At 42.1% G+C, this 23131-nt stretch overlaps 1 long non-coding RNA gene across 4 annotated transcripts in view; it reads right to left on the bottom strand.

Annotated features, from left to right (window-relative positions):
• Nucleotides 1-3049: 3049 nt before the first annotated feature.
• Nucleotides 3050-23131, bottom strand: part of LOC140614213 (uncharacterized) — a 93988-nt gene continuing 73906 nt past the window's right edge. For 2 of the 4 annotated variants that reach the window (XR_012015124.1, XR_012015121.1), the window contains 2 exons: nucleotides 4243-4397; nucleotides 3050-3582 (listed from right to left, as the gene is read on the bottom strand). This is a non-coding gene — a long non-coding RNA (uncharacterized lncRNA). The remainder of the gene's footprint in view (nucleotides 3583-4242; nucleotides 4398-23131) is intronic. The other 2 variants (XR_012015123.1, XR_012015122.1) reach the window with 1 other exon arrangement.

Here is a 23131-nt window from a genome sequence, read left to right on the forward strand (position 1 = left end):
TGGATTTATTCTCTTCAAACTGTAACTTGGTGGAGATCTTTCCATACTCATATGCAGAGTGCTTCCTCAGCCACATTTTTTTAATAGTACAACTGCAGGGTATTCTGTTGAATATATGTACCATACTTTGTTTAATGAGTGCCCTTTTGATGGACATTTAGGTTATTTCCTATTTTAGCTATTTCACACAATATAGCAATGACTAACCTTGCATATGTATTGCCTTGCATGTCTGAGAATATATGTATGACAAATGCCGAGAAGCGGGATTGCTAGTTGTGATATATGTGAGCTAATTTTCTTCCATGGGAGTTATATCAATTTTTATTCTTGTTTGCGATGTATGAAACTGCCCATTTCTCCATAGCCATGTCAACACAGAGTGCTATCAAACTCTAAAGATTATTACCAATCTGAAAAGTTAAAAATGGCAGCTGAGGTAGTTTTAATTTTCAGTATTTTTTATCTTTGGGTTGGAAGATACCAAATGTTTGCCAAGCTGTCAGGAAGGGACCCAGGCTGTGAGGAGCCATACCTCAGCTATGTGGAGAAGGCTGGCTTGGGAGAAGGTCAACTGCAGCTCATGAGAAGTGAAGCTGAGAGACCAAAAAGACATAATGGAGGGCCTTTTGCTCCAGACACGCTGGACTCCATTAACTAATGACTCCCCTCTTGATTTAAACTGTTTCAAGCTTGGGTTCTGTTGACCTTCATCCAAATGAAGGATACACAAACAGCCCCTTCAGACTCCCATGATCTGGTTGCCAGCTGGCCCGCCAGCTGCCTGGTCAAGAACCAGAATACTTGTAAAAAGCTGCTGTAGGTACACTACAGCTACTTTGGGAAACTGGTTTTTAATAAAGTTAAACATACATCTGACCTATGTGCCAGTGATTCTACTCTTAGATATGTACCGTGGGGAAATGACTACATGTGTCCCCAAAAAGACATAGTTGCTTTGGTCATAATAGATGAACCCTGTAAACTACCCAAATGTCCATCAATAGGAGAATGAAACACAAACAAATGGAGGCATTTCTTCTGATGAAGAACCACTCAGCAATGAAAATGAATAAACTACCAATACACAACAACATGGAAGAAACTCATAGACATCATGTTAAGCAGAGATCAGACATAAGAGTCCATCTTATATGGTTCTATTTTTGTGAAGTTCAAGAAAGGGCAAAACTAAACTGTAGTGAAGAGGTTAGAATCATTGTTGCCCCTGCAGGGGGCATGTCTGAGAAGGGGGCTGAAGTTATTTTCTGGGGTAATGAAAATATTCCATAACTTGATTGGCATGGTAGTTGCATTAGGTGCTTGCAACAGTCAGAATTAATCAAGATATACAATTTCTGTTATATCTCAAATAAAAGAAGAAGAATACTATCCACAACAAAACAAACCGTTGTAGGGGACAGAAACCATTGCAGGGGGTCATTTCCACCAACAGGGGGTCATTTCCACCAGCAGATTCACCCTGAATCTGTCTTAGTTGGCATGACAGCCCCTGTGAAAAGGAAGAGATGTCTCTGCTTTTAGCACCCTACACTCAGCTGTGGAGCTCAGCTCTCTGAGAGCCTCCCTCAGAGGCAGCCTCTTTTTACACTGTTCTGCTGCTTAGATATTTTCCCTCACCTTCTAGACAGGGAAAAGCTGGGAGGTAGGGCTAGTATCTACCAAGCTCATGGCTAGGGATGAGAGAGATCCACATCCCCATCCTGGCTGACCCCCTGAGCCCATTTGAAAGGAATAATGACAGTTCTCATGCAGAAGCATTATGGGGTTTCCAGATGTCAGGAGACAGAGTCTGATGTCATCCTCTCTGCATACCGGGCAGCTACTTTATTATTTGCTAACAGAAGCTGTGCTGACTGTGGCCTGGCTTGCAGGGGTAAGGGAGGGGCTGTGGCCAAGGACAGGGAAGTTTTGTGCTCACCAGGCTGAGTCCTTGAATATTATATACCAGGATTAAGTAAAGCTCTGCAGCAGAATTCATTATGATTGGCTCCCACCCGCTCCCAGCAATTAGAGGATAATTTGGAAAAGTAGATTTGCATTGGAAGCCTCCTTCACACTGCCCTGCAAAAGCCTTTAATCCATCCCCTTACATTCTAAGAGAGTAATCTGGAGGGCATCCAGGAGAGCTTGGGGAGAAACTGGAAGGAGTGGAGCCTGCCCAGAACAACCATTAGGGACCACAGAGTCAAAGAGAGGTGGGGGGAGGTGTCCAGAGCTCCTGAGGAGAGAGGAAAAACAGCAGATACCAGGTAGCCTATTCCACAGTTTGAGTGATGGCTATGCTTGGAGCAAGAACCTTAAGACTGCAATGCATAGGATGATGGCCAAAAGCCCCTTGGAGCTAATGAGCACTTAAATGGGGCTAGTGCTACAGAACTTGACTTTTAATATTATTTAATTTTTTAAATTGTTTTAAATTCAATTAACATATAGTGTATTATTAGCTTCAGAGGTAGAGGTCAGTGATTCATCAGTTACATATAACACCCAGTGCTCATTACATCACACGCCCTCCTTAATGCCCATCACGCAGTTACCCCTCCCCCCACCACCTCCTCTCCAGCAACCCTGTTTCTTAGAGTTAAGACTGTCAATACTAGGAAGAAATTTATAAAGGTAAAAGCTATTCCAAGAAAACTGGGTGCAATGTGCTTGGGAATTTTGCATATTATAAAGATTTGTAAATCAAGAAGGAGAGATGTATTATTGAACAAATGATGTTGGGGAAAATGGCCAATTTTAAGTAGTCTCTACCCTCAATGTGGGACTCAAACTCATAACCCAGAGATCAAGAGTGGTATGTTCCATCAACTGAACCAGCCAGGTGCCAATTTTGGGAGGGATATAAAAATCAGCTCTAGTCCAGACTTCACAGTGAACAAAAATTTAGACGAGTTAAATACATACTAAAGATTTTTGTAAAGAATGTAAAAACATACATTAAAATATTACTGATACTTAAAATTTTTCAGAATGGAGAAAGGGCTTCTATGAATAAAAACAAAAGATTTCAGATAGAAAGATATAATTATATAAAATTTCAAATATTTATTAAAACCAATAATAACAAAAAGACAAATTGTAAATTAGGAAAGAAATATGAAAAATATAAAGGTTGGGGCACCTGGGTGGCTCAGTGGTTGAGCGTCTGCCTTTGACTCAGAACACGATCCCCGGGGGGGGGGGGGGTGTTCTGGGATTGAGTTCCACATCGGGCTTCCCACAGGGAGCCTCCTTCTCCCTTTGCCTATGTCTCTGTCCCTCTGTCTGTCTCTCATGTATAAATAAATTAAATCTTTAAAAGAAAAATGTAAAGGTTATTTTGAGTCATAAAAAGTTATTATAAGTTAATTTTAAAAACATTGTCACATGAATTGGGGGGAAAAGGGAGCCAAGAAAATGTAAAATTAAATCACAAAAGAATGAGGGGCACCTGGGTGCCCTTGGTTGAGCATCGGACTCTTGGTTTGAGCTCCGGTCATGATGTCAGGGTCTTGAGATTGGCCCTTGCATAATGTTCAGTGTGGAGTCTGCTTGTCCCTCTCCCTCTGCTTCTCCCTGCAATAAATAAATAAATAAATAAATAAATAAATAAATAAATAAATAAATAAATAAATAAAATATCTTTAAATAAATAACAAAAGAATTAATATAAATTACAATTATGAGCACATGATAAAAGACACGACACCTGTATTTCAGGGAAATTGAAAACAAAACAATGGCAGATGTCTTTTTTAAATTATAAAGTTGACAGGTTTTTAAAATGATAGAGTAGGTGATGTTTCATTGAAAGAGACTCTCTTATATTGAAAAAAATTAAAAATAAAGGGGTGTGTTTTTGCAGTGGTAAACTTCATCCCCAGAAGAAATTAAAGAGAAGCTGACTACTAGCCCTTGGAGAAGGGGTGATGCAGATTCCAGGCTGCAGGGGGAGGACGGAACTAGTAAGTGCCATGCTCCCCTCTCCTTCTGCGGGCTTTCAGTGCTGTGTCTCAGGGCTGGACTTCCACACAGCTGCCTTAATAGGGGAGACTTTCCAGAAGACTATGGTTCTCCAGGACCTTACTGGCTACATTTCTTTATTAATGCATCGGGTGCTTGGAGGTAGAAACTGGAGTGGACACTATCCTCACAGCACTAGCAGATGGGTGGGTATGCCAACAATCGAATTGAGGACAAGCCTAGTTGTCCAAGGGGATATGATGCAGTACATACCCATCCCCCCAAATGTTGTAAGTCTGCTTGCATTCTCTCTGGTCAGCCCTTTTGTGAGGGAGGATTTAGCAAATGCCACCCAGTGCAAGGGTAGTCGCCTTAGTTGAGAAGCAGCTATTGCTCTGCAAACCAGAACCAGGTGATCAGCAGGTTGACTGGAGAAAGAAAGCATTGATCCTGAATTACTGATCTTTTCTGAAAAATAAAACAAGTCTCCTCCTCTCACACCCTCTCCACTGTCTTCCTCTCTGTCTCTCTGTCAATATACACTCATATCTATCACATACACAAGTATGAATGTCAGGGGGAAATGTTTAAAATGGGTGCAACCATCTAATTGATTTGGCTCTAGGCCATCATTGAGCCACAGTGGCTGCTGAGATTCACTATGATATTCATCCCCAATATGATGATAACCTTTTCTCCTCCACCTCAAGGTCAACATCACTTTTCAACTCCATCTAAAAATACTACCATTTTAAATGCCTTAGAAATGAGTGGCCACCTTTGCTATTGCAGAAGTACTAGTCCCTCTAGGATCTCCCCCGGGAGTTAAGGCACATATTTCACTGAGCTCCATGAGCATCTGAACTCCTCTGAGTGCCGGGAAGATGAATGTTCTGGCTATCCCTTATGGGGGTGGGGAGGCGTAGAGGGTGACAGGGCCTCTAGGGGCACCCTTGAGGGCCTTTCTTTCTCTTACACACTCAATGCCTAGGCTCACTTGTCCTCTAAACTCAGTCAGCCAGCAGACCCAGGAGCCCCATGCAACAGCACCAGTCTGCAGAGCTACCCAACTTCTCACTGAATGGAGACCTGGTCAAGATTTTCAAGAAGCTCTAAGCATTGAAACTATTATGATGTCACATATCTAAATCAAAAATATTAAACACTAAAATACATTTAATGAAGTTCTGATTTTTTTCATGCAACTTCTTTGATTAAAAAAACCAACAAATATTTTCTAGTATTAAATCATTCTATTAAGCCATTCCTATTATTAAGTCATCCATGTTCTTGGACCAGACTCCACTGGTTATGGTATATCTTTCTATCAAAATGCTCTTGGATTTATTAGGATTTTTTGCATCAGTGTAAGTGAGATTGAATGGTGATTTTCTTTTTTGCACAGTCTTATGGAGACTCACATTAATATTATGCTTGCTTCACGAAAAAAATTGAAAGCTTTTCTCTTTTTTTCTATGCCTTAAAACAGTTTAATGCACTAGAATGATTTATTCTTGAAAGATTTGGGAGAATTGCTCTTGAAACCATCTGGACCTGGTCTACTCTTTGACAGCTTTCTCCATTTCTTTCACAGTGCCTGGTTTATTAAGATTTCCTATCCTCCCAATTCAATTTTGGTAAAAGATACTAGAATGTTATACCTTGTACGTAAGTGTTCAGATATATTTACAAACTGTTGAACAAAGCAGCATCTTGTGATTCATTAATTTCCTCTATAACTTTTGTTTTTTCTTTAAAATTTTTTTAGATTTATTTATTTATTTATTTGAGAGAGAGAGAGAGAGCAGGAGGTGGACAGTGCACAGGAAGAGAGAGAACCCCCAAGTAGACCTCCCACTGAGCTGGAAGCCTGACACAGGGCTTGATCTCAGGACCCTGAGATCACGACCTGAACTGAAACCAAGAGTCTGAGTCTTAACCAATTGAGCCACCCAGGTGCCCCTCCTTTAATTTTTAAACAAATTTATTTGTGTATTTTTGCATTATCTCTCCTTTTTTTAGAATAAGATAACTAATGCATTATATTTCTCATCAATTTTGTCAAAGAATCAGAACCTAGATATATTTAATTCATCTTGTAGCTTTCTGCTTTGTAATTCATAATTTCTCCTCTTATTTCTTCCTTCCTTCTACTCTTCTTCCTTTATTTTGTTATTTTTTTCAAACCAAGTTAGATCCTAAATTCTTTTGTTCTAATTCTTTTTTATTGATATTCATGTTTAAAAAGATAATTTTTCTCTGAACATCACTTAAATGGTAATATGCAATATTTTATTTCTTTAGACTTTCTAAACTTTCAGATTGTAAAGGAAAGGAGGAAGAAATCCTGGTTTTATGATGCCATTTTCAAAATTCCTTTTAAAAAATTATATTATTTTTGCCTTCGTGGATGTATCTTGCAAGAAGTTACTATGGCCGAGATCAAAAAGGGTGTTGCCTGTGTTCTTCTCTAGGATTTTGATGGAATCTTGTCTCACATTTAGATCTTTCATCCATTTTGAGTTTATCTTTGTGTATGGTGAAAGAGAGTGGTCTAGTTTCATTCTTCTGCATGTGGATGTCCAATATTCCCAGCACCATTTATTGAAGAGACTGTCTTTCTTCCAATGGATAGTCTTTCCTCCTTTATCGAATATTAGTTGACCATAAAGTTCAGGGTCCACTTCTGGATTCTCTATTCTGTTCCACTGATCTATGTGTCTGTTTTTGTGCCAGTACCACACTGTCTTGATGACCACAGCTTTGTAGTACAACCTGAAATCTGGCATTGTGATGCCCCCAGATATGGTTTTCTTTTTTAAAATTCCCCTGGCTATTCGGGGTCTTTTCTGATTCCACACAAATCTTAAAATAATTTGTTCTAACTCTCTGAAGAAAGTCCATGGTATTTTGATAGGGATTGCATTAAGCAAAAATGAACTATTGGGACTTCATCAAGATAAGAAGCTTTTGCACAGCAAAGGATACAGTCAACAAAACTAAAAGACAACCTACAGAATGGGAGAAGATATTTGCAAAAGACATATCAGATAAACGGCTAGTTTCCAAGATCTATAAAGAACTTACTAAACTCAACACCAAAGAAACAAACAATCCAATCATGAAATGGGCAAAAGACATGAACAGAAATCTCACAGAGGAAGACATAGACATGGCCAACATGCATATGAGAAAATGCTCTGCATCACTTGCCATCAGGGAAATACAAATCAAAACCACAATGAGATACCACCTCACACCAGCGAGAATGGGGCAAATTAACAAGGCAGGAAACAACAAATGTTGGAGAGGATGCGGAGAAAAGGGAACCCTCTTACACTGTTGGTGGGAATGTGAACTGGTGCAGCCACTCTGGAAAACTGTGTGGAGGTTCCTCAAACAGTTAAAAATAGACCTGCCCTACGACCCAGCAATTGCACTGTTGGGGATTTACCCCAAAGATACAAATGCAGTGAAACGCCAGGACACCTGCACCCCGATGTTTATAGCAGCAATGGCCACGATAGCCAAACTGTGGAAGGAGCCTCAGTGTCCAACGAAAGATGAATGGATAAAGAAGATGTGGTTTATGTATACAATAGAATATTACTCAGCTATTAGAAATGACAAATACCCACCATTTGCTTCAACGTGGATGGAACTAGAGGGTATTATGCTGAGTGAAGTAAGTCAGTCGGAGAAGGACAAACATTATATGTTCTCATTCATTTGGGGAATATAAATAATAGTGAAAGGGAATATAAAGGAAGGGAGAAGAAATGTGCGGGAAATATCAGAAAGGGAGACAGAACGTAAAGACTGCTAACTCTGGGAAACGAACTAGGGGTGGTAGAAGGAGAGAAGGGCGGGGGGTGGGAGTGAATGGGTGACAGGCACTGGGGGTTATTCTGTATGTTAGTAAATTGAACACCAATAAAAAATAAATTTAAAAAAAATAATAAATAAAAAAATAAATAAATAAATAAAAATAAAAAATTATATTATATATTTCCTTTACATTATTTCCACCATTGAACCTGCTTTCTCTGAAAGTAAAAAGTCCTTCTTTGGGACAGATACTATGAAAGAAGGAGTCTAAAACTATCATACTGTTTCCTTTTCAATCATCTGATGATAGTAAGTGGAACTGAGAGGTAAAACCCAGGTGGGCAGCAGCATGAAAATCTCTCTCCCCCTCTCTCTTTACTCCCTCCTTGTGCTCTGTGCTCCCCTCTCCCTCTCTCCCTCCTCCCCTCTCTCTCTCTCTCTCTTCCTCATTGCCCCACTCCAGTATATTTTACTGAAGGAGGGAATAACACTGACCCAGAGCCTGATTTGACAACGTGCTGGTTATGTTAGGACCTATTTCTACTTAAACTTTGTCAGCTATACCGGGTTATCTGGTATATTCACTCTTTCCTTTTGTTATCTATTACTCAGTAGAGTCCTAAAACTCCAGCCAGTGTCAATTATCATAGAAAACCAACTCATACAGTCACTGATTCAATGAATATTTATCAAGTATTTACTACAGCCCTCTGCTAAGTACCAGGGACCTGGTGATGAGCAGGAACAGGGCTTTTCCCTAATAAAGCTAACAGTCCAGAGGGGTTTGGGCTAGATGACTATTTAGAGGTTGGGCTAGTGGTGACAATGAGATGAGCCCCTGTACCACTACCGGGGAAGCCACTCTTTGTACAAACTGTCTCATGCAATGCTGTGATTTTGATAGACGGGGTACAAGACACTATAGGATAGATAGGAGGGGCATTTAATCTAACTTGTGACAGGAAGGCTTCAGAAAGAAGTGACACGTAAGATGAGGCTTGAAGGATGTTTACCAGTGATCTGCCCAACATGATGGGAAAGGATAATGGAGGTCCAGAAGTCTCAGAGGGAGGAAGGGACAGCATGGTGGCAGAGGAAATGAAAGTTGGCAGGTGATGCAACCATGGGAAACAAGGCAGGGGCTTGCTAATGTCCCCAACAAGTTGTATCTTAAAGAGGAGCAGAAAGAGTACATTGGGCGAATGGTCTTGGGGAAGGAAAGAAAGAAGGGAGGGAGGATCCAGAGGAAGGAAAGGAAAAGAAACAGACTCAAGAAGAATGCTTCTTGAGTGATGAAACCATGTTTTATATTCAGAAAAAGGAGATAAAAAACCACGCAAAGAGATGATAGGAAAGGAAAAATAACACGTGCCAGATCACGACAGTTCCTGTTTATCAAGTCTTCCCAGCTGCTGGGGATGCAGAACAACCTAAAGCACACACAGACCATTCCAAGCTGGCCTAGCAGAGCCCACTGGATTTTCCAGTAGACCTGAAGCTGGATGCAGAGCACCTGAGGTTGGAGGTTTTTTTCACCTCCTCCTTCCCTTTATCTTACTCAGCTAAAGCTGAAAGTAGTGTCTGAGAAATTGGTTTGGCCAGAACTCTTGTTTCTGCCACAGTTGGTGGAGGAAGATCTGAAGCCACTGCCAAATTTAAAAGAAAATTAATTGTGATCACCAAAGTTCTGGCCCAATCAGCAGGTCTCTGGGATGGTCAGTGCTGTCACTGAACTACTCTGGACTGTGCACAATGGCCGAGCCTTTTGGGAAAGGCAGATAGTCACATAGAGAGCTAGCAGGTCACATATCTGTCAGGGAAGAGCCAAGCTATTCAAACTCTCAAATGCCCCAGGGCTGCAGCTCCCAATGATGAACTTGAACTCCAGCTCTGGGACGGGAGAGGAGAAGGGAACAGAAACCAGGCTGGGAGGGGTTGTGAGGAATAGCCAAGCGTGGGCTGAGGTGCAGCAATATTTCCAAAAGCATGTTACCCTTGAAAGGAGCACCACAATTTTCAGTAATCATGGATTAAAAAGTGTAAAATAATCATGAATTTATTTTAATGCATGTTTCGAAAAATCAGCATATAACCTCCATAATTTGGGGATCCCTGGGTGGCTCAGCAGTTTAGCGCCTGCCTTTGGCCCAGGGCGCGATCCTGGAGTCTCAGGATTGAGTCTCTCATCGGCTCCCGGCATGGAGCCTTTTCTCCCTCTGCCTGTGTCTCTGCCTCTCTCTCTCCCTCTATGTCTATCATGAATAAATAAATAAAATCTTTTTAAAAAATTCCATAACTTAATTTGTGTGGGATAAGATTAGAATGCAGGTCAATTTAAAGAAAAATATTAAATCCTCTTATACAAACAGGCAAGCCTCGTGAGGATGAAGCCCAAATGACTGAAGTCTAGAAACTTTAGAAAGTTTAGGAGACAATCAGCAAGCATTTATTGAATGATCACTCTGACCCAAATGCTGTCCCACGTAGTAGACATTGGTGATAAGAGGAAGGAGTAAGTGTCCCTGCCTTCAAAGAGCTGACATTTTGGTGAGGAGCCAGAGGCATTAAATGTGGGAAGAAATAAGTTGACAGCAGGTGTCAGGGAATACAGCAGAGGACAGAACTGAGCTGGATGGAGGGCAATGGGAGGGTTGCACCCCCGGGTGTGGGGAGGCCTCTGACAAAGGGATGACTCCACTGGAACTTAAGTGACAAGAAGACAGCCAAGTGACAACTTAGGCAAGAGTATCTCAGGGAGATGAAGAGCAAGTGCCAGACCCTGAGAGGACAATGTGCATGGCATGGCTCATGCCCAGAAGAGCCAGCATGAAGGGAACGTGGAGGAAAAAGGCAAGTGATAGAGGCAATGTCAGAAGATGGGAGAGGAGGGAACAAGGCTATGGCCCTGAACTTTTTATTGTATTTCCCTTTCACTTAAATGTGAAGAGCTTGCATGACTATCAGCTGCATGCTGGTGGGCATAATAGCACTGGAGGGCAGGCTCTGGGCCCTCAGAGAACAGGAAGGAGGTGGGTTTCAGGTGACAGGAGTGGTGTCAGGTCTGGATATGTTTGTCACATGCCTGAGAGTGTGGACAAGCAGGCAGGGGGCCAAGGGGAAAAAAGCTCCTGGACCTCCAAGGAGCTTCATGGAGATGGCTGTCTTAGTAAAAGGCTGGGGGACACCCTGACTGTGTGGGAACACTTTGGTGGAGTGTTCTTCAGAGGCTACTCAAGGAATGTAGCAAGCTCCCTTAGTGGAGGGTAGGAAGCACCCCTATTTCTGCACTACTTACAAGACAAGATCCTAGGTTATCCCAAGTCTCCAAGATCCAAGTCTCCCCATGACTCCATCTAATCTACTCCTGCCTGCAGTCCTGTGAGATCCTTGAAAACACCCAGCACTAATAGGGTTTTTTAAAGATTATTTCTTATTTTATTCTCCTTTACAAGGGAGTAATGTCACATCAACGTTTATTAGATCTGTATCAAGGTAAATAGGGTTGAGCCGAAAGAGATCATAGGGAAGAGATACAAGAATGTCCTTGTGTCCATATAAGATAAACAATATATTACTCTACTAATGATCTACTAATAATACATTATTCTACCAAATCTACCCAGTGGTTTGTTGTGATCAGTGTCAACCCTGATTACAATGACTGAAATCAGAACTGATTGCTAAAGTAGCCCATCCAGGGTGCACTACCAGGTGGGATTCAAACTCAGGAGTGCCCATGGCAACCCTCAGGCCTCAGGACAAAGTGAACACCATTTGTCCATTGGTCAAGGATGTTATGGGTTCTCCCTGCAGGTCAGGGGCCTATAAGTCATCCCCTAGTGGGCTCTCAATGCAGAGAGTTCTCTGCACTGCTCACCCTGTAGCTCATGCATCTCCTTATTGTCCTTTCCTCCTCCTACATGTAGCACCTGCCTGGGTCCATAGGTCCCTGGTGACCCCCTGTCACCAGCACAAGTGTAGCCAAGGTCCCAGGTTCCACCAAAGAGTATGAAGAAAGAGTCAAGTGGTCCCTGATCATTCAGTCCAGACATGGGCTCTGACTACAGAAAATTAGCCTCAGCCATGAGCAAAACCCACTGGAATGAGGGTCAATGTACCCCATTTAACTCCCCTTGGCCTTGATTTCCCCATGAAAAATGAAGGAACAAGATTAGTCCTTTATTCTGTCTGAGCTCAAACCTGACTCTGCCCTTTCAGCTATGGCCTTTGGGCCAGCCCCTTCCCTGCTCCTGAGCCTCACACCCCTCACCAGGATCTGAGCAGCAGGTAGGGAGATTAAACAAAAGGGCACATGGAAGGTACAGGCAAAGAGCCATGGGGAAGTGAGTGGCTATTCTTCCAGAATCTGGTTTTATTTGACTCATACTGTTTCTCCCAGCCACCATGGCATTTTGGCAGCACAGCTTAGTGGTTCAGGAGTGTCGCTCAGGAGCCAGACAGCTGAGTTGAATCTTGGCTCTGCTAATCACCAGCAGTGGGATCTGGGCAAGTAGCTCAGCCTTCATGGTCCCCTGTGTCCTCTCCCATAAATGGGTCATTAATAGAATCATCTCAGTTGTCATGGTGGGAAGTCAGTGAGTTACTACATTTAACAGCTTCAAAGTGTCCCCAGTAATAATCCCTGCCCTCCAAAGATGCCACAGTGTGACTCTTGTGGTGGGAATAGTGACCAGGGAAGCATCTGGGTGCAGGGAATATGCTGATTCCTGATCCGGGTGCTAGTTTCACAGGCATGTTCTATATATATAAAAATTTATCAAGCTGTGTGTGGAAGATATGCACTCTACCTGTGTTACACCTCCAAAAAGGTGTCTTCTTTTAATTAGTGCTCAGGAAGTAGCAAAATTCCTAGGAGAACTCCAGACTTTCAAAGTCTATGGAATTGCTGGGTCTAAGCCAAATGTGCAAGGGAAATACTAGGTACTGGTACCCAGGTAATGTCTGGATTAGAGATAGAATAAATAGAAAATGCACTAAGATATAGATGGGATATGAAGCTAGGACAGGCCTGACAGTAGGAAGCAAGGAAGGGGGTGGTATCCAGACACCCAGGAGGGCAATGGGACCTCTTAGGCTGGATGGCAGGTGTAGGGCTCTGTATTCTTCGCCCCCACCCCCAGGAATCCTTTGTGACTGCTTCACTGCTCTGTGATGCAGGCTCGGAATTCTCTGGAACACAGCACACACCTCAAGGCCCATTGGCTGAGGTAGCAGGGAGCTTCAGACCTCAGATGTTGGAGGCACATCTCCTTTCTGAAGAGACTGAGGGAGACATGAGTGTGGTTGGGCTCCTTCCTCTTCATCCTTCCTCCTACAGGGAAAGATTGCTACCTGCCTTCAGAATAAAGAAAACATCAGCCAGGTAAGGGGAGCCCCAGCTGAAGCTTGACATTTTGTTTTCCTGTTCCTCCTCCCACTTTTCTAAATCAATTTATTGACTCAGAGAGACACACATGGGACAGGAAACCTCTGGAAAGAAAAGAATATCATCCCAGGGCATCTGAGTGGCTGAGTCAGTTAAGTGTCCAACTCTTGATTTCAGCTCAGGTCATGATCTCAGAGTCATGATATCAAGCCCCAGGTCAGACTCCATGCTCAGAGTGGAGTCTGCTTTTCTCCTCCTCCCTCTGCCCCTCTCCCTACTCTCTCTAAAATAAATAAATAATTCTTCAAAAAATATATCACCCTGAACACAGGGATTCAGTGGTCACCAACTGGGTTATTAATGGAGTTCAGGATACCTGAAGAATGTTTGTGTGTCAGTCCTTCCCAAGATGAGCCTCTTTTCTGTGTCAGGCCTTACCTAGAGAGCAGCAATGAGCTTTGGAGAGCCTTGTCCTTGACAGAGCCCTCAGCTTCCTTGGGGAGCAGGATCCTAGCCCATGGAGTACCCAGCAAGTGTGGGTCTGAGACTTGGTGCTATCTTCAGCTGAGGGCTACCAACCAAAATACCAGTTGAAGATATGATCATTAATTGAGTAGTAAGTAAAACCACCTTCTCTTTAGTGTTTCAGTGTTAGAAAAATAGAAAATATTGCTATCTGCTTTAAAAGTAATAAGCATGGAAATAACACAGCTCTGTTGATTCAGTGTAGAATGGTGTATTATCTATGCTTGCTACATTCACAACTTGCCCAGAAAAAGTGGTTAGACAGCCCCAGTCTCTTGCTCAAGTCTTTCAGTACCAACATAGTCCTTTGGGGGCACAAGGGATGATAATGGGTCAGCCTGGAGCCTGGCCACAACAACTGAGGTGGCTTAGGATCTGATTTCTCTTCAGAAAAAGTTGATCATGTCTTTCCCTTCTTTCCTGTACCCTATGATCTTCTCCAACCTAGATTAGGGCCTGAGACATATCTTTCCTTGGAACCCGAAATGAGATACAGTCCCTCACCCTGAATGTAATTTAATACCTGAAGTGACACTGGTTGCAGAAGTAGCTGGAAGTTTGTAGGTTCACCCTCCTTTTTCCAAAGATCTTGGGAAGTCTTAGGCTCTTGGGTGCTCAGACATGTGGCCAGACTCTATATTTTCTGAAAGATCTCCTGTCAGCAATGAGATCCAAGGGCAACAGGAGCACTCTAGTTCAAGAGGGCTCATCTGATTCCAGTGGGTCTTAGCCCTCAAAGTACAAGTCTCTGGCATGGATGTAGCCTCAGAGAAAATAACCAGGATTTCTCAACCAAAGGGCAAACCATGGACTTGCACCATGCCATGAGTGTAAAGGCCAAAGCAACAAGGCCCCGAGTGGCAGGACCTGCAGATGGAAGTCCCAGAAAGCTACTGTGTGGAGGGCCCACCCAGCTCAGGAGGAACCTGAGGAAACTCTTCCCAGAAAGAGGTCAGCGGCTGGCTGAGGAGGAAGCTGAGAACCACTTTGTGAATCCATCAGGAAATGGCTTATTAAAGGTCCCAAGGGAAATCAAAAAACTGGAAAATGCTCCAAAGACCTACTGGGCAAGAAGCTGGATCAGACTAGTCAGGGTCCTTGCTAAGTCAGTTGTGAGTGGTCCTTGGATGGCTGCGTACTCTACATTGCCCCTCTTGGGAAGTTCCATATGGCTTAGAAACCAGAAATTGGGTGCATTTTGTGGGTTAGGAACACACCTAAATACCTCTTAAAGATTATCTTCCTGGGGAGCCTCACTGGCTCAGTCAGGTAAGTATCTGCCTTTGGCTCAGGTCATGATCCTGGGGTCCTCGAATCAAGTCCTGCATCAGGTTCTCTGCTCAGTGGGCAACCTGCTTCTCCTTCTCCCTCTGCCTACCACTCTCCCTACTTGTGCTCTCTCTCTCTCAAAGAAATAAAATCTTTAAAAAAAATTATCTTCCTCATTCAGAAGTCAATAGGGTCTTAGATGGTCATATTTTACAGTTTTGTTTGTGGCAGAGGCCAGACTCTCCTTTCAAGGTCCTTGAATCCATTAAAGTATTAAAATTGAGAGATGTCCAATCCTGGCCTCTTCTATTTAGTTTTCCCTCCTTGGGTGCCCATGTTCCAGTGTAGGACTCCATAGCCTAGGTTACCAGGCAGTCCAGGGAAACAAGGTCAAACAACCCCTGTCTCTGTCCCAGCATCTGTGAGTATGGAAGTCCAGAGCACCTTGAGATCCATCCCTCTGATAGTGACCATGGGCTTACACAGAGCCCTCAGACTGGAAGATGGCAAACAGACCTACCTTTCAGTCCCTCATACCCAGCATCATGGAAGCAATGTGGCACAGTGAAGCTGTGGATGCAGCCCAAAACCAACATAGGTGGGGTAACAGCAGGAAATGAGCCAAGGGACAGGGTGACCAAACCTTCTCAGCTTGCCTAGGAGGGAGGGGCTCCCAGGGACACTAGACTTTCTGTGCTAAAACCAGTAGATGAGGTTAGGTTGTTTCCTGATACTCCTGCCACAGAATAGCAATGCCCCTGAGGCAGAGAATAGAGGGAAGAGAAGGTCCTGAGGGAGAAGATCCGGATGGAAGAAGCTCACCAGAGAAAAAGAGCATCTTCTCTAAGATGAGTTTCCATCTTAAGAAAAAGATACTAGAAATTAATTTAGGAATCCCTTAAGGGGTTGAAGATTTTAGGGAAATAGTCAAGGTTAAAGGGTCCCTCACTCCTGAGCCAAACCAGGAGACCATCCCAGAGACAGTGAATTGTGAAACTCCCCAATTAAGGTCTTCTGTGACTGAGGGATGTCTTTAAAGGATTGATTTCTGGTCCATTAACATCAAAGAAAGAGCCACAGTGTCAACCCTCAGGACCATCCCATTGACAGGTCCTTTGCCTCAGCTTGGCTTCTAAGGTCTCATAGTTCTGTGCCCAAAGCATTGTATATCTACAATGTACTCTTCAATTTTAACTGAAAAGGTGTCCTATTTTAAGATACATATTTTTTCTTCAATCTTCTTTCTCTCACATTTTCATTTTTTTAAGATTTTATTTATCCATTCATGAGAGATAGAGATAGAGACACAGGCAGAGGGAGAAGTAGTGTCCCTGCAGGGAGCCCAACACAGGTCTCAATCCCTGAGCCCCTTTCGCCCACATTTTCACTAACAATGAATATAAATATATAATATAAATAAATAATATTTATTGACCTTATCCATTTTTGTCAACCAAATAGGTATCAGAGTGTGGCTAGATAGATACACAGATTCTTTTTGCCTTTTATATGTTAGTTATTGTATTAGTCATTGTCCAGTTGAGAAAATAGAAATGATGCTCATTATCTTAACAGAGAATATGATATAGGTAATTGGGTAAACCTGTTGGAAGCCTGGAAAAGTCAGAGGTAAGACAAAGGTAGCACCTGCTGGCAGCATGTTCACCCCCAAGGCTGGGAAAACAAAGGGTGAGAAGGTCACATGGACAGGGCATAGACTACAGAACAGAGCTCATTGCCTGGGTGGTATGGACATCTCAGGAGTTTGGAGAAGGTGTGTCCAAGAGCTGGACTCCAAGCACAGAGAAGAAACCCTTCCTGGATGCCAGGGGCACCTCAAAGGTATGCAATGAGGGGCACCTGGATGGCTCAGTCGGTTAAGCATCTGCCTTTGCCTCATGTCATGGTCCCAGGTCCAGAGGTGGAGCCTTGCATCTGACTCCCTGCTCAGCGGGGAGCCTGCTTTTCTCTCTCTTTCTCTCTCTCTCTCTCTCTCTCTCTCTCTCTCTCTCAAATAAATACAATCTTTTTTTAAAAAAATTAAGAATGCAATGAGCTTGTCTCAGGGAGGAAAGCATCTGGGAATAGGAACCAAAACCAGCTATGCTATTCCTGAGGTGACTTTGGGAGAAACAAGAGATATAGAAGGAAGGGAAGCTCCCTTCTCCCTGACTACTCCTCCTTTCAGTGCTTCTGGGAGAACCTAACAAGGAGCCAGCTAGCAGAGCAAGGCAGTTCATGGAATCTCAGCCCCAGAGTCACCAGCAGAGCAGAGTGGATTTGGAGCTCACACAGTGCACTGGTGAAGTTGAGATTCCCAATTTTTATTAATCTTTCATGTTTCTTTGGACTTCCCATTATATCCACTTCCCATTTTTCTTAAATGTAACAATATATTGATTTGTATGAATCTTCTACACATTGTGATAATCCTTTGTTACATACACACACACACACCATATGCATTTCAGAAATATATAGCTTAATAAGATGCATGCACTGTGCCTATATACTCATATATATGAAGAATATATAGGAATATTTGTAGCTAAATGCCAAAGCAGAAAGTAATAAGAGAGCATCTGGAATGCTACTGTTTTTTGTCTGTTTTCCTCTTGATCAATATTTGTGGAGAGAATGTTCATTTAACCTTCACCTGATCCACCTCCAGTTACTGTTCCAGGCAGGCTACAGGCTCCCATGGAAATCACAGGCATTGTGCCCCTTGACCCCACTTTCTAGTCCCAAAGATCCCTGAGTAGTTGGATCCTGTGCTTCCAAATGTCTTCACTTCATGTTTACCTTCCCTCTCAAGCAGGGCTGCCTCACTTCAGTTGCTTATACTCTCAGCAGGACCCCTGCAGTGAGCACCTCCCTGTGGTCCAAGCTCCTCCCCCATGTCTGCCCTTTATCCTTTGCATTGACTCCATCTCTCTCTCTCTCTCTCTCTCTCTTTCTCTCTCTGGTGTGCACATGCACACACATATACACACATATACACAGAGATGAACACCCTCCTTCAGCCAGGATCAGCCTTCCTATTCTTAAAATAAGAAGCTAAAATTTCCTTTCTGTTGATCACAGAGTCTCAAGATTGCATATCTTTTATGTGGCACATTAATTCTCAACCCTAGCTTCATAGTTGAATAATCTGAGTAGCTCTCCAAAACTATAGGGGTCCTAGGTCCCACACTTTATTAATTAAAGGAGAAAATCTGCATGTGCCTAGGTATCAGTACTTTTAAAAACTATCCAGGTGATCTCCTTGTGACATCAATTAAAAAGATGCAGGAACTCTCAGAGATAGCATCCCTGTTTCACTCAGAAATGTTCTTTCAGCACTTGCTCCTTAGAGGACTCACCTTTCTGTGCAGCTTCTCAAGTGGATCTAAAACCCACATTTTATTCTTTCCTTCTGTTTCTGTTTCCTGCCTATGGACACAAAGCTATCCAGACACAGGTGGCAATAAGGCACAGGGCAAGGACATAGTGCCAACCTCTCTCTAGGGGCAGCCTTGACCAACATCTCGCAGGCAAAAAATAAACTCTTCAGAAATCAATAAAGACCTAAGTTAATGGAAGAATTTACCATGTTCATGAATGGAAACTTCAATATTATTAAGATGTCAGTTTATCCCAAAATGATCTGTAGATTCAGTGCAATCTCAACAAACTTCTAGAAGATTTTTCTTTGGAAATCATACATTTCCTAAGGCTGCTATAACAAATCACCACAAAGTTGGTGGCTTAAAGCAATAAAAATCTAATTTCTCACAGTTCTAGAGGCCAGAAGTCTAAAATCAGTATCATTGGGCAAAAATCAAGGTGTCAGCAGGATCTCACTGCCTTTAGAGACTCGCGGGAGAATCTGTTCATTGCTTCTCAGCTTCTGATGGCTACCAGTATTCCTTGGCTTGTGGCTACACCACACTAATCTTGAAGGCCACCATCTTGGAAGCTTTCTACTCCATATCACCTTTTCTTTGTGCAGTCAAATCACTCTACCTCTCTTTATATGGAAACATATGGTACATTTAGGACTCACCTGGATAATCTAGGATAATTCCCAATCTCAAGATCCTTAACTAATTTTTTTTCCGTATAAAGTAGTAATCACTGGATCTGAATCATAGAGATTAGGACATGGATATCTTCTGGGGGCAATTTTTGAGTCCGTCTCAGAAATTGATATGCTGATCCTAAATATATATGGAAATGCAAAGGAGTAAAAATAGCCAAAGCAATTTTGAAAAAGAATGAACCTGGAAGATGCAAAATAACAAATACCTAGCACTGTTGTGAGGCTATGACAAAGTATTAGAACAAAGATTTAAAAATAGACTCTTTAGAAGGGATTCTAGCAACAGGTTCACACACACATGATCAAGTGATTCATTCAATTTAGTGGGGAAAGAATTACTTTCCAATAAATGTTGCTGGATGAGTTAACTAACCACACAACCCCTAACTCACATTACACTAAACAGTGTTTTAAGAAGGTTCACAGACCTAAATATGAAGGCAGAAATTATCAATATTCTAGAGGAAACATAGCAATTTATCTTTTTGATATGACATTTATGATCTTGAGTCAGCAAAGATTTCTTAAATGGGACACATAAAAAAAGTTTAAAAAAAAGTGAACTAAGCAGTCAAAAAGCTAGAAAAGCAACAGCAAACAAAATCAGTATTAGCCTTAATTTAAAAATTAAAAGGTAGTGGTGTTAAAATACTACTGCTACCATTAATAAAAACTATTTACAAAGCAGATGGGAGGTTGATGCATGGCTGATGTAAATCCAGGTGTTCCACTCCCTGGCCCTGACCTCACTGTCACCTTCCCACTCTGCTGGTGCCCTTGTCAACAGGACTCCTGGAGGGCAGGTGAAGATCATAGGAAACCCGGAGTCAACTGCCATGCCTGAGAAATATCTTTATGCATATAGATGTGTACAAATCTCGACTCTGCACAAGTGTTTATAGGGGAGATTTTCTGAACAAGCCAAGTGGGGTCCAATCACTCCCAGTTAGTGTTTCTTCCCTGGGAAGACAAGACTGGAGCTGATACTAAAGAAATAATTACATTTGAAATTGAAAAACTAAAATGGGAAAAGCAGCAGAAGTAATAAGGAGTTATTTCTTGCCTTACAAAAAGATGTTAGGATTTCTTAGAATAAAATTGATCAGGGGACTCCTGGGAGGCTAAGTGATTGAGCAACTGCCTTTGGCTCAGGGCACGACCCCAGGGTCCTAGGATCAAGTCCTGCATCGGGTTCCCGGTAGGGAGCCTGATTCTCTCTCTGCCTATGTCTCTGCCTCTCTCTGTGGGTCTCTCATGAATAAATAAATAAAATCTTTAAAAAAAAAAAAAAGAATAAAACTGATCAAGGGCTCCTGGGTGGCTCAGTTGGTGAAGCATCTGACTTCAGCTCAGGTCATGACCTTAGAGTCCTAGGATAGAGCCCCACTTCAGAATCCCCACTTAGCAGGGAGTCTGCTGCTTTGTCCCCCTCAGCCCCTACCCCCGTCCCGCTTGCGCTCTCTCTCAATGAATGAAATCTTTAAAAAAAAGAAAGAAAGAATTGATCAAGGAAACCAGTAATGTGTCCTATAGACATTGGTAACCACCAAGAGGGGCTTGAACCCCTGAGCAAGCCCTAGCAGAGCCATGTACAGGTCACCCATTTGCTGGGAGCATGGGTGAACTTGGATAGGAATGTGCTAGACTTTCTCCAGTAAAATGTATTCTTCACAAGGTATTTGTGGAAAACAACATCTCAGGGCTCTGGAATTTTTGTTTATACGACTCAAGACAAAAGAGAGGAAGAAAGTCCCTACAGTTTGCCAAGAATCCTTTCATTCCCTCTGAGAATTTTATCTGGATCCTCCTCAAGGAAAGCAGGAGAGAAGAAAAGCACCAAAAATGCAACTCCTCCTGCATGGGTCATAAAAGTCAACCTCATGTCCACAAAAAGCCAAGGACTCCAAAAATTCTACCTCAGACAACTGAAGTAGCAAAATAGCTGAAGATTGAAGTAGCAAAATAGCTGAAGAAAGAAAAATAAAAGAGTGAGGAGGGATCCTCAGAAAAAACAAGAGAAGAAACAGACCACCCAGAACCCAGCCAGAATGAAGCTGCTAAGCAAAGACGGAGCCTAGATTCCAAAATCTCCTATAAATAAAACAATACACAATCTATGCATAAATAGAAGGGCACTTCTATTTCTGAAAATAGTGAGGTTGGAGAAAATCATAGTGCTGAAAAATCCTGGCAATATAATAAGTACAGGTTTCCATGATGTTTTCCCACTATGATATGCCAACTATTTAGCCAAATGTGAGTAAGAGGGAAAAAATCAGTACACGATTTACTCCCAAAGAACAAAATTAGGTCAAATTCTAAAGATTTGGCCATTTCTTGGTGACTTTTTTTAAAGACATTCTGTTGGTTTTGGGTTTTGTTTTGGATGACAAAACAATATTTAATCAAGTCTCTAAATGAATGTAATTACATATGCTTTAAAAAACAAAACAAAACAAGATCAAGGAACTCTGGGAGCCAGAGGGGAGGTCAGAAGGCGAAAAGGGGAAAAGACTAGCATAAATATCATCCATTCCTTGAAAGTCCAAGACCAGAGCTTAGCCATGAGCTTCGGGAAAGGTTGAGACCACAGCAGTGGTGTTCCAAGCCTGGTCTTTTTTATTATTATTATTTTTTAAGATTTTATTTATTTATTTATTCATGAGAGACATCGAGAGGGGCAGAAACACAGCAGCGGGAGAAGCAGGCTCTCCTGTGTGAAGCAGGCTCCACACGATGCAGGCCTCTATCCCAGGATCATGACCTGAGACAAAGGCAGATGCTCAACCACTGAGGCACCTAGGTGCTCCCCAAGCCTAGTCTTCTAAGCCTGATGCCCAAATGTGACCCATAAGAGTGTAGGAGGAAAATGTTAGCTCTTTCATTTCTCTTTATTTTTGTCCACCAAAAAAAAGACAAATTAAGATTTTAAACTACTTAATATGTGGTTGACAGTGGGGCCCTCGTTCAGAGAGTCCTGTCACAGGGGCACTATGGCTCAATTTCTTCACAATGTAAAGAGGTCACCAGTAAGGGCACCTGGGTGGCTCAGTGGTTGAACATCTGCCTTTGGCTCAGGTCATGATCCCGGGGCCCTAGGATCCAGTCCCACATTGGGCTCTCCGCAGGGAGCCTGCTTCTCCCTCTGGCTGTCTCTGCCTCTCTTTGGGTGTCTCTCATGAATAAATAAATAAATAGATAGATAGATAGATAGATAGATAGATAGATAGATAGATGATAGATAAAATCTTTTAAATTAAAAAAAAAAAAGAGGTCACCAGTAGAACCCTTTGATCATTTCATTGTCCTCCAGTGTGGCCAGTTAAATGGCTAGACAAAGTATATTGTGTAGTTCTAAATATTTGTAAAATAGGCAAATGACTTAAAACATCACTGCAGAGAAAGTTAGTGAAGAAAATTCTAAGTATGGAAATAACAAGTGAACAAGAAAATGTTCTAGAGAAACTTCTGGACATGTGACAGGCACAAGCTCTATGCAGATGTTGAGCACTTGAAATGTTTCTTAGCATAAACAAGAAACCACAGTTTCGTTTTTTTCATTTTAATGAACCTAAATTTGTATTTAAAATCTGGTACTCGATTCCATTACTGGAAACCTTTTAGTTTAGTTCTGGCCAACCAGGAAGTTCTGAAATCGAAACATGGATCAGGAGCTTTCAGTGAATTTATAGCAGTGGAATCGAGACATGCTGTTAATGTAAAATACACACTGGGCTTCAAAGACATGGTGTGAAAAACATGTAAAGTATCTCATTCATAATTTTTAGGTGATGTGTTAAAAGATGATATGTTTAATACACAGGGATTAAAAATATATATTACTAAAATTAATTTCACCTTTTAAAAAGTTTTCCAATGTGACTAGAAGACAATTTAAAATTCTATGAATGACTCACATGAAGTTCCTACTGGATAGACTTTAGATGTTAAGATGATACATCATCTTCCTGAACCAGATTACCCATCTTTGGTGGCCCTCGTGGGTCTTGCAAAATGTTCAATGGTGTCTACTTCCCTTGAAGTTCTTTGTTTCATAGCAAGTTCACCAACCA

This window comes from Canis lupus, chromosome 22 (assembly GCF_048164855.1).
Source record: "Canis lupus baileyi chromosome 22, mCanLup2.hap1, whole genome shotgun sequence".
NCBI classification, from domain to species: Eukaryota; Metazoa; Chordata; class Mammalia; order Carnivora; family Canidae; genus Canis; species Canis lupus.